At 42.8% G+C, this 12280-nt stretch overlaps 1 protein-coding gene across 5 annotated transcripts in view; it reads left to right on the top strand.

Annotated features, from left to right (window-relative positions):
- Positions 1–12280, top strand: part of LOC144679098 (solute carrier family 12 member 7-like) — a 261233-nt gene that overhangs the window by 94091 nt on the left and 154862 nt on the right. The gene's annotated exons all lie outside the window — the stretch shown is intronic.

Consider the following 12280-nt stretch of genomic DNA (forward strand, 5'->3'; position numbering starts at 1 on the left):
GGAAAAGCAGGCTGCAACAGGCAGGTGGTTGTATCCTCCCACTCAGACAACTTGAGCAGTAGGAACTTTATCTCTTCCCAGAAAACTAACCAGCAGTGGTCTAAAGTTCTATTAAGAGCAACAGTGCTGATTTAAAAAAACACATCTGTGAGCGATGCAAACTGCAGTTATATCTGTTGAAGTGTGTTTGCTGGAAACTCCAAACAGAGCAGCACAGTTGCTGTTAAGCATCTGCAGTATATTGCTTTCATTTTATTGTTCAGTATCTTTGTTAAATGTGAACTGATGGTTTCAGTGACGAAGTCAGAAATTAGTACATAATAACCAGTTCTGCTTATTGTTGCCATGCTTGTTGATGTCTCTATTCTCCACGTTCTGCACTTGTAAGCCCTTGTTCCTTTAAAATCAAAAATGTAATTATCTGACGTAAGCATCTTTAAAGTGACTGGACCACATTCCGTGGTTTCGAGGTGGTGTCTGATTTGATAAAAAGAAATAGCCCCACAAACATCATAGAACTGAACTACAGGCTAATATCTGAAGTGTTAAAGCTACACATTGTGATCATGCAGTACTTGTTTCTGCCAAGTCCTGTTTTTGAGACCTGTGTTTAAAAGTAGAGATCTGTCTTTTTTTTAATCAGCTGAGAGAGTATTAGTTACAAACGTAACTCAAAGTGAAATGGGCTAAGGACTGGGTATTGATGCACTTGAATGAAGACTTAATTAGGCTGCAGTTCTGAAGAAGAGTCATATGGACTCGAAACGGTAACTCTGTCTTTCTCTCCACGGATGCTGTAAGACCTGCTGAGTTTTTCCAGCAATTTTTGTTTTTGTTTCAGATTTTTAGCATCTGCAGTGTTTTGCTTTTAATTAGCCCGCCCTTTTTTTGCTAAGGGAATTCAAAAGCAACCAACTGTGCTTCAGTTGTAGAGCCTCGATCACAGCCTATCTAGTACAGGGCACGGCCCCTCAGGAAGGATATATTGACTTTGGAGGAGGTTACAGTGCAGACTCACCAGAATGATATTGGGGTGTAACAGTAGCAACAGCTTATATTTACGTAGGACCTTTAACACAAAATGTCCCAAGGTGTTTCATGAGAGTGTGGTGAAACAAAATTTGACACTGAGTCACATAAGGAAACGTTGGAGCTAATGAAAGAAGTTTTAAGGAGTGTCCCTAAGAGAAGTGGCACGGTTTAGGGAGAGAATTCCAGGGCTTCAGGCCTTGGTAGCTGAAGGCATGACCAGCAGTGATGGGTTGATTTAAATTTAGGGTGCTCAAGAGGCTAGAATTGGAAGAACACCGATCTCTTGGAGAGTTCTGGGGCTGGAACAGATTATGGGTGGTGAGGGTGAAGGGTGGGCAGCAAGGCCATTGAGGCCTTTGCTTAACTGGGAGCCTATGTATATCAGTGACCATGGAGGAGTTATTGATGAGTATTACTTCATGCAACTTAAGACCACTGCCAGCAGATGATCTTTTGGATGATCTCAATTTAACGGAGGGTAAACATGGGACACTAATTAGGAGTACATTGAAATAGTCAAGTATCAAGGTAACCCAAGATTTGAATGGGGATTTCAGCAGCAGATGAACTAAAGGAGGGATGGAGTTAGGTGATGTTACGGAGCTGGGAAAATGTCATCTTATTAATGGCACGGATATATAGCCAAAAGTTTATCTTAGGTTCAGGTATGACATCAAAATTGTGAAATGGTCTGGTTCAGCCCAAGACAGTTGTCAGCGAGAGGGATGGAGCCTGTGGTTAGGGTGTTTGGGAGTTTGTGGTGGGCTCTGAAAACAATAGCTTTGGCCTTCACGATATTTGGAGAAAATATTTGCTCATCCTGTACTAGCTGTCTGACAACTTAGAGACAGTCGGGTGGGGGGTGGTGTCGGGGGCGGAGGGTGGTGTCGGGGGCGGAGGGTGGTGTCGGGGGCGGGGGGTGGTGTCGGGAGACACGGTGAGGTAGAGCTAATTGCTGTCTCTACATGATGATGTGTTTTCGGATCATGTCACAGAGCGGAAGCATGTAGATGAGAAATAGGAGGGGGCCAAGTAGCCATTGCAGGTGATGCGATGGTTATGACTGGATAGACGCAGAATGACCCAGGTAATTGCAGTGACTTCCAGCTGGATGACAGAGGCGTTGGAGGAGGATGGTGTAGCTAACTATGTCAAAGGCTGCAGGCAGGTCGAGTAGGATCAGGAAGAATAGTTTACCTTTGTCACAGTTACGTAGGATATCAATTGTGACTTTACTAAGAGCTGTATCAGTACTAATGCAGGGGCCGAAGCCTGATTTGATGGGATTTGACTTGGACTTAAGGGCGTGATCGGCACCGGTTTAAGAGGTAATAACACATTCAAGGAGATGAAAATGAGGTTGGAGATGGGGCAGTAGTTTGCAAGGATAAAGGATTAAATTATGACATTCATAGCCAGGCAGTATCTGCTGTGGGAGAAATGGAGCTGATGTTTCATGCTGAAAATTCACCGACTATTTGAAGCAAATTCTGAGGTAAGGAAAAATGGTGTGAAGGGGAGGAAAAGAACGCAAATTAAATGAACAGCAGATTCATCACTGGCATCTGCTGTCTTTTCGTGAGTGGTGGGGGGAGGTTGGAATTGGGAATAGTGAGCCCGGAAGGTTGTAAAGTGCCTAATCAAAGGATGAGGTACTGTTTCTTGAGCTGAGTTCACTGGACAGTGTAGGAGACCAAGGACAGAGATCAGAGTGGAAAGGAGGGGAATAGAGGTGTCACACCTTAAAAATATTCAATGACCTTGCCTCTACCACTGTCTGGGGAAGACAGTTCCACAGACTCACAACCCTCTGAGAGAAAAAAATTCTCCTCGGCTCCATCTTGAATGGGAGACTCTCTTATTTTTAAACTGTGTCCCTAGTTCTGGTGTCTACCAAGGGGAAACATCCTTTCAGCATCCACTGTGTCAAGTCCCCTCAGGATCTTGTGTTTCAATAAGATTGCCTTTCATTCTTCTAAACTCCAATGGATAAAGGCCCAACCTATTCAACTTTTACTCATAAGATAACCCTCTCATCCCAGGAATCAGTCAAATGAACCTTCTCTGAACTGCTTGAAGGGTGATTAATTCAAGGTTTTTAAAACGATAGATAGAGTAGATACAGAAAAGCTATTTCTTCTGGTGGGAAATCCAGAACAAGAGGACACGATGGTTAGAGATGGGCCATTTTGGGGTGACACAAAAAAAACAAATTTTCACCCACTGGGCAGTGGGATTTTGAAATTTGCTTCCCCCAAACAGCTGGAGGAATTGAAAATGTTCAAGAATTAGATTTTTGTTCAGTAAGTGTGCTAAGGGAAATAGAACAAATGTGGATAGAGTTGAGGTACAGATCAACTATGATATAATTGGATAATGGGTTAGGCTGAAGGGGCTGAATGGCCTAATCCTGTTTTAAATCTCAAAGGTGTGCTCCTTGTCCTAGTAAGAGCTAAATTGATTCCCTTCCGTCTACACCAAACCGAAACTTTGGTTGCAAGGGAAAATGAATTGAAGTTTTGATGCCAAAAAATGTTATTGGATTGTTTCAATGAATATTTTGTTATTGGATGTATTAATACACAACTGGAAGCAATTAAAGATTTATCGTGCCTGTCTTTTGGGCATTAATTTGCTGTTGGGCAACTTTCTGCATGTGATCTTCCCCAGCTGTATGCCTGCTACCAATTTAGAAGCCAGTGACTTTTGCATTGGCATGGCCCCTGCTGAAAATAGGTATAATAGAAACCTTTGCATATGCAAATTGGGTCCTAACGTTGATTATAAGACCCAGATCAAAATTGATTGTCAAATTTATAGACCTGTTAGCTTCCAGTTGTTCTTGGTTTTCAGTGGATTTGATGGGTGCATTGGAGGCTGCTCCTGACAAATTGAGAAATGTTTGATACTTCAATTTCTGTGGAATGAGGCGGAGGAGGAATGTGCCACACCTTCGTTTGAATGAAGGAGAGGAAGGTTCAGATCATTGAATGGTACAGCACAGGACTTGGCCTATTCTACCTGTGTCAACTCTTTGAAAGAATTATCCAATTTGCCCCCCCCCCCCACTCTCTTTCCTCTTAGCCCTGCAATTTCAACTTCAATGCTCACATCTGAGTGACACGAACACTGCTCATCAGAACAAAGAGCCATAGGCAGGGAGACTTTCTTGGGAGTTTATTGACAATAGTGAACAATGACTTGTATAAATATAGCGTGGTTAATGAAATGTCCTAAGGCACTTCACAGGAGCATTATAAACAGAGTATGACATGGAGCCACGTAAGGATGTATTGGCCTGGATCGTCCATTGGCAACAACGGTGAATGTTGAGACGTTCACCACTGTTGTGCATCGGGACTTGGAGGAAGTGCATGTAAACAGGTGCGTCTTTATCTGGAAACTTAAATTCTGATGGGTAGAATTATGTTGCTTGGGCCCCATGGAGAATGTCTCTGACACTGACCTTGGTGCTGGTGTCTTGAGCTTGATACTCACCTCAGAATCTTGGTAAGTTTAATGTAACTCACCTCTTGACTCCCCAAAGTTTGTCCACCATCTGCAAGGCACAAGTCAGGAGTGTGCTGGAATACTCTCCACTTTCCTGGATAAGTGCGGCTCCAACAACACTTGCAGCTTGGCACCATCCAGGACAAAGCAGCCCGCTTGATCAGCACCCCATTCACCAATTTTAAACATTTCCTTCCTCCACCACATGCACTGATATATAGGATGCACTGCAGCAAATCACCATGGATCCTTTGACAACATCTTCCAAGCCTGCAAGCTCTACCACCCAGAAAGACAAGGGCAGCAGACACTTGGGAACACCACCACCTCCAAGTTCTCCTCCCAAGGTACACCATCTTGACTTGAAACTATATCGCCGTTCCTTCACTATCAGTGGATCAAAATCCTGGAACTACTTTCCCAGTAGCACTGTGGATGCTGCTACACCACATGGACTGCAGCGGTTCAAGAAGATGGCTGACCACCTTCTCGAGGGCAATTAAGGATGGGCAATAAATGCTGACCTTGCGAGTAGCCCTCCTATCCCAAGTTCCTTCCCCTGCTGTTAAGCTCTGGTGTAGGAAAATTGTTAACAATGGGAAGTGATTAACAGTGAGAGCTGTATTGAAAAGGGCTTTTTAAAAAAAATGATGCCCCCTCCCCCCAACCCCCTCATCCCCCACCGTCCACTCCATTTTTCCCATACCTCGGACAATACTGGGGTGTCATGAAGCTATTGATGTATATAATATTATTGGAAAAGATTTTTCTTTTAAAGTAAGAGGTTTATTCTGTGGGTGTGTCTTAATTGGATTAAAGTCAGCTAGCCTGGGTGCTTTGTGTACTAGTTTTGATATGTAGGAGAGATAGCGTGCATTTGTATTTTTTGAATGGAGCATTCAAGAAGTGGGGTGAAAAATGATACTCATCTAGCAGTTACTAAGCCATACGTTTATATTACTATGAAAGGGGTTTTATTGTTAGAGAGGTTTAGTTTAACGGTTGTTGATAAAATGAGAATTGACATTCAGTGGGCAGCGGTAGGTATAACTTTAGCAGTTTTTGGGTGTGCAGAGCAGAGACAATGTAAGATCAAAAGGCAGCTGCAAGCCTCCAACTGGCTCCACAGGAACCAAAGTGAAAAGAGCCTCATTTTGAATTGCTTAGTGTTTGGTTAAGTGTGTGAGTTGCTGTTGCCTTAATGGAGATTAGTTTGGGAATTTGTTAAAAGCTATGATAGTAGTAATTTGAAGCCATGTGTTGCATCTCAAACATAACACTTTAAATTATAGGTCATGACAGTTGTTTAAAGTTTCGCTCCGGGATTTTTAAATAACTCCGCTTTACCAACTGCATCGGTCATAACATGGACTATTAGAATAGATGACAAAAATCTTTGTTCAAAGAGGTAGGTTTTAAGGTTTTAAAGAAGGAAAGTGAAGTAGAGAGATGAAGGGAAGGCTCCAGAGCTTAGGACCTAGGCGACAGAACCATTGGTGGATTGAATATAATTGAAAATGTAGAAGAGGCCAGAATTAGGAGTGCAGATGTCTTTTGGAGGATTGTGAGGAAGGAGGAGATTAGTGATAGGGAGTGGCAAAGCCATGATGGGATTTGGAAACAAAGGATGAGAATTTTAAAGCCAAGATGTCGCTTGACCAGGAGTCGATGTAGATCAGTGAGCATAGGGCTGATGGGAGTACGAGACTTGGTGCGATTTAAGAGATGGGCAGTGAAGTTTTGGATGATTTTAAGTTTATGAAGGGTAGAATTTCAAATATTTATCCAATTCCCTTTTGAAGGTTACTATTGAACTTTCTTCCACTCCTTTTTTTTCATTTCTGGCACTGTAGTACTCCAGTAGCGTCAGAGGTGCTGGCTTTAGATGAGGCATCAAATTGAGATCTATCTGCCCTGTAAGGCACTATTCAAAGAGCAGGGAAGTGCTCCCAGCATCCTGTCCTAGCGCCGTGATCCTTGGTAAATGTGACCAAAAACACGTGAACTGGTGGCTTTCTTATTGTTGTTTGTTGCTGAATGGCCTCTATACCCACACACCATCCTGACTTGGAACTATTATCACTGTCCCTTCACCACTGGTGGACCAAACTCCTGGAACTCCCTTCTTAATAGCACTGTAGGTGTACTAGATGGACTGCAGCAGCTCAAGAAGGCCACCACCACCTCTAGGGCAATTAGGGATGAGCAACAAATGCTGGCCTTGCCAATGACACGCTCATTCCTTGAAAAGAATATATTAAAAATAACCCTTCTGTAAAATTAGGAAGAAGAACAAATCTGCACCTGGATCTGTGCAATGTTGTGGAATGTTCCAATCTATGTACCTACAATTCTGTTATAGTACATTAAAAAATCTCTCCAGTTGTCATGCTACAAAGCAACCTGCACAGTATCTCATAAACTCAAAATGCAAATAAAGGCACTGAGGTTCATTTCTAGGTGAATAGAATTAAAAAGCAGAGAAGTTAGGTTAAACCTAAATAGAACTGTGGTTGGACCACGCTTATAATACTGTGCATGGTTTTGTTCTCCAATGTATAGTGTGCAAACCCATGGAGTTGGGGCCAGTCTTAAAGGCTAGGCCCGATTATCATTTTCTTGATGACCTGCTAGCACTCTGCTAGATCCACCATCTGGAAGGTGTTAATGCTATAGGATACACTGGTGAAGGGCATTGTTTAATTAAGTACTTGGAGCACATATAAACAGGGATAGAGGTGTCAGCTGTGGCTCAGTCCATAGCACCCTCGCCTTTGAATCAGAAGGTTGTGGGTTCATGTCCCACTCCTGGAAACCAAGAACTGTGATTGTACTCAAAAGAGTTGCAATCTGTGACTGTTGATAACTCGAAAGAATTATAAACAGGGATAGCTGGGACACAGGGCATGTGTGAGGAGAGCTATGCGACTGAACAAAGTCAATAAACTCTTATTGATGAAGCAAAGCTCAATGTCTTGGTTTCAGTTTCACCATCTGGCTTGGATCATGTTAACAGAAGTTGGGAGGGAGTGGCAAATTGGCACCAGGGGCTCACAGCTGGGAAAATGCAGTATTCGATCCCTAGCGTTCTAAGTGGTTGTAGCTGTCGAAGCGCCCCTGGAACCAAGAATCAAATAAAGCACAGTTTTTATTTCCGCATGCTTTTTCTGCTGGGTTGATTGCAGTTGCATGCGGGAAGGAATACAGCAATTCAAGGTGACAGCCTTCCACCTTCCCAGAGCTGTTAGGCTTGGGAAATAGTTACCTGCTTTACCCACATCCTAAAAATGCAGGAGTGTCCTGGAGATTAGCCTTTGATTCCTGGAGATGCTAGCACAAACGGCTGTGGCCAGACCTGAATGAATGCAAGGCCAAGCCCAATTCCCATTTAATACTACAAATCATGCAGTTTAAACGATCGTCTTAAAAATGCACAACCCCACCCCCCCTCCTCACCCACCAACACACACAACCACTTTGTTTCTAAATTTTTGCAGTACCCCAGGCAGGTGAGCTGAATACTAGCCCCTTAATCTGCCTGGCACTTTCTCCCCTCAACATTTTTAAAATGCCCTGAAGCCCTGGGATTTTACCAAAAAGAAAATCAAATCGTGCGCACATTCCTATCAAATGGTTATGGTAAATATGTTAAGATATGGATAAAAAGATTTTTTATATTAGCTGAAAAGGAAGAATTCATTAGCATGACTGCTCCTTTCCTGCCTTACACAGTGATCCTGCTGCAGTACTTAATATATGGCAGTAATGTGGTATTCCAAACAATCGGATTCTTTTCTGACTGGATTTTCTACATCCAGTTTTTAAAATAACGTTTTTAGGATTTGGGCAAAGCAGGCAATTATTTCCCAAACCTAATTGCCCTGAGAAGGTGGAGGGCTGTCACCTTGAACTGCTGCATTCCTTCCTGCTCCCGCACAAGGGTTGGCTCTGACTTTGTGCCTTGTAGCAGGTTTTCTTTTGATGAGAACTGAGTGGCTTTCAAGGTCACTTCAGGGGGCCTTTAATACCGTTCGCTATTCAACTTCTTAGAACATTGTTGAATACAGCAAAAGAAACTGAATTTTCTAGTTTTTTTCCTGACCTGTAGTCTACTCTGTCCCAATCTATATATCTACAATTTTAACATAGTGCATTAAAAATCTCTCCACTTGTCATGCTACAAACACACACCAGCATAACTTTTTGTTGTTGCAGAGCCAAAGCAATCTTGAGTGCTGGATGTTTTTTTGACCTCTGACCTTAACCTAATATACATATGCCAAGCTTCAAACTTTCCCTTAGTGAACAATTTAATAATTGCCTGAGCCCTCTATCAATCAGTTAAACTTTGCAACCTTGGATACAGCTCCACTTTAACCCAGTAATGTTATATATTTTACATGGGGTAACACTCCTCTCATTAATAAATTAGCCTTATATTTGAACCAAAGTTCCTTTTTGTTTAGAAAAGAAATGGTAATGTGAAGTGCCCTATCTTTTGTGGCACTTTTGGGATGGGGGGAGGGGTAAGTGTGTGTCTATACACTGAATGGCATTAATCTCTGGGAGGGATTGCCAGCATTTCACATGAAGACTTGGACTTGAAACCAGGCAACAGAGTTCCCGAAGACTTTGGACTCTTAAAATATGTACACAATGTGCAATCATTTATAGAGCTGCCAGCTGCTCACACCTGACGTAACTTTATTTCCAAGTAAGGTGTTTGCCCTCCTGATATTGTACTGGTAGAGTACAAAGCAGTGTGCACCAAGGTGTGAGCCAAAGCGTGAAATCAATGTTGACCGTGCTAATCTACTGACTTTTGAATCATATGAAGCCAAATAACTGCTGATTAAAATGCTTAACTGCATGCAACAGCTTTGTAACAAAAGGGGAAACTTCCAAATTCACCAAGCTCCCAAGAGTTCTGAATAACTTTAACTTCCCTTTATTTTTGTCTGTTTAGACAGAAAAATATTAATTACGGTGGCCTCATCGGTTTTCCGTTTATAGACAGGTGCTGGTGCAGACGGTCACAGTCTTGTTCAAAAGCTCAGCACTGTTGGGGAGCTGCCATTTAATGGGTACAGGAGATTGTGCTGGTTATCTGAAGCATCAAGATTTATACAAATGCATTTTTAAATGTAACCTGGGGCTTTTGGCTATGTTGTTTGAACACCTTATACATTAGGTGCTCTGTGGTGGCCAAGTATCTTCCAGAGTAAGTGGGGACCATGGAAGGCAACCTTGCCACTGTTCTTTCTCCTGCATGCTCCAGAGGCTAGTTCACAGTAGCGCTAGCCAGAGTGTGATCTCTTCAGCTTTCACAGCTACTGTCGCTTTGTAGCCCCGAGCTAGGCGAGGTGCTTGCATTCCCCCCCTCCACTCAGTTGGAAAGAGATGAGAGTGTCATTTTATCAATTTGCTTAACTTGCTCATTTCATTCACATAAATGTCATTAGCCTGATTGAGTTCGAAAAAATAGTGCTGGAAGTAACTCCTCCCCAATTTGTATTTTAACCACAATCTCAAGCAGCCTCTGTAAAAACACCATCAACTGATGTTAAATAATCAGTACTTTCCTGCAATGCAGGCATGCAATCTCTCATATATAGGTTGAGAATCCCCACATTTAGTTCATATAGGGCCCTTACAGCTAGCAGAAGTCCAAAGTGTATACTCAAATTTTTAGTGGCAAAGGCTATTGGCAAGGTGGTGCATCAATAGCTGCACACTGTAGAGATCTGATCAGAACCCTGCTTCATTCTGACTTGGCATGTTCTTCTGTTGTATGGAGTTTATCTGGGTTAGTAAATGACAGTATTGGTTTTGGGAAGTGAATCTTTTTTTAATCGTATGTTTGCATCACAATCCGATCCAGAGAAAAGCAGTTATCACATTTTCAATAGGAGCAACAAGGACATAAGTGAAAATATAATATTTAAGTATTAATGCACTCAAATTAAGCTAGCATTAATAGTGGGGTACTTTTTAAATCTCTATTCTTGGCATTGCTAATATATTAATGATGAGGGTAAACATGTGAAATAGTTGCTAACTTGACAGCCGTGGGCAATCTCAAGAAATGCATCCTGTTTGGTTTGAGATATTGGAGATAAACTTGGAGATTTTTGGAAATTTTATTCCTGTTAGTCAAACTGTTCAAATATTTAAAATTATTTCTTTGGATGCAAGCATCACTGGCAAGGCCAGCATTTATTGCTCATCCTTAATTGCCCGTGAAGATGGTGATAAGTTACCACCTTGAACCGCTGCAGTCCACGTGGTGTGGGTACACCCACAGTGCTCTTAGGAAGGGAGTTTCAGGAATTTGTCCCAGCAACAGTGAAGGAACAGTGATACAGTTTGCAGTCAGGATAATGTGTATGGCCCGTGGGGGTGGGGGGGTGGGGGGGCGGGGGTGGACTTGCAGGTGGGGGTGTTCCCATGCATCTCTGGGCCTCGTTCTTGACCTTGTGGTGGTAGATGATGTAGGTGCGGAAGGAGTCTTAGCAAGTTACTGCAGTGTATCTTGTGGGTACACATTGTTAACACTGCATCAGTGGTGGAAGGAGTGAGTATTTTAGGTGGTGGATGGTATGCTGATCAAGTGGGCTGCTTTGTCCTGGATTGTGTTGAGCTGCTTTAATGTTCTTGGAGCCACATTCATCCAGGCAAGTGGAACGTATTCCATCACACTCCTGACTTGAGCCTTGTAGAGGTGGGGGATAGGCACTGGGGGAGTCAGGAGGTGCAGTTACTCATTGCAGGATTCCTAGCCTCTGACCTGCTCTTGTAGCCACAGTATATGGCTGCTCAATAGTAACCCCCACCAGCATATTGATGCTGGGAGATTGTGATGCTAATGCCATTGAATGTCAAGGAAAGATGGTTAGATTCTCACTTGTTGGAGATGGTAATTGCCTGGCACTTGCGTGGCATGAATGTTACTTGTTACTTGTCACTTATCAGCCCAAGCTGGAATGTTGTCCAGGTCTTGCTATAGATGGGCACAGACTGCTTCAGTATCTGAAGAGTTGCAAATGGTGCTGAACACTGTGAAATCATTAGCGAACATCCCCCCCCCAACCACCCCTCTTCTGTTCTTTTGATGGAAGGAAGGTCATTGATGAAGCAGCTGAAGATGGTTAGGCCTAGGACGCTATCCTGAGGAACCCCTGCAGTGACGTCCTGGGGCTGAGATGATCGGCCTCCAACAACCACAATCATCTTCCTTTGTGCTAGGTATTATTCCAACTGGTGTGTAGAATTTCCCCTTGATTTCCATTGACTCCAGTATTGCTTGATTTGAGTATTTAAGACCGAGATAGATAGGTTCGTGATTGGTAAGGGGATCAAAGGTTACGGGGAGAAGGCGGGAGAATGGGGTTGAGAAACTTATCAGCCATGATTGAATGGCGGAGCAGACTCGATGGGCCGAATGGCCTAATTTCTGCTCCTATGTCTTATGGTCTTATGCCACACTCTGTCAAATGCAGCCTAGATGTCAAAGGCAGCTACTCTCGCCTCACCTCATTATTATAGTTGATCAACCAAATATTCAGCTCCTCCAGTAGCATCGTGAACTGGATATTTTATAGCTGTTTGTGGAAGGCCCATGAAAATGAATAGGATAAAGAGAGGATTATTCCCATGAATTGGCAAACCAAATGATGGCGTACAAACTCAGGAAATCATTAGAGAGAAGGGGAAGTAAATAGAATTCTTTTACAGAGGA

This window comes from Cetorhinus maximus, chromosome 3 (genome assembly GCF_964194155.1).
Source record: "Cetorhinus maximus chromosome 3, sCetMax3.hap1.1, whole genome shotgun sequence".
Taxonomy (NCBI): Eukaryota; Metazoa; Chordata; class Chondrichthyes; order Lamniformes; family Cetorhinidae; genus Cetorhinus; species Cetorhinus maximus.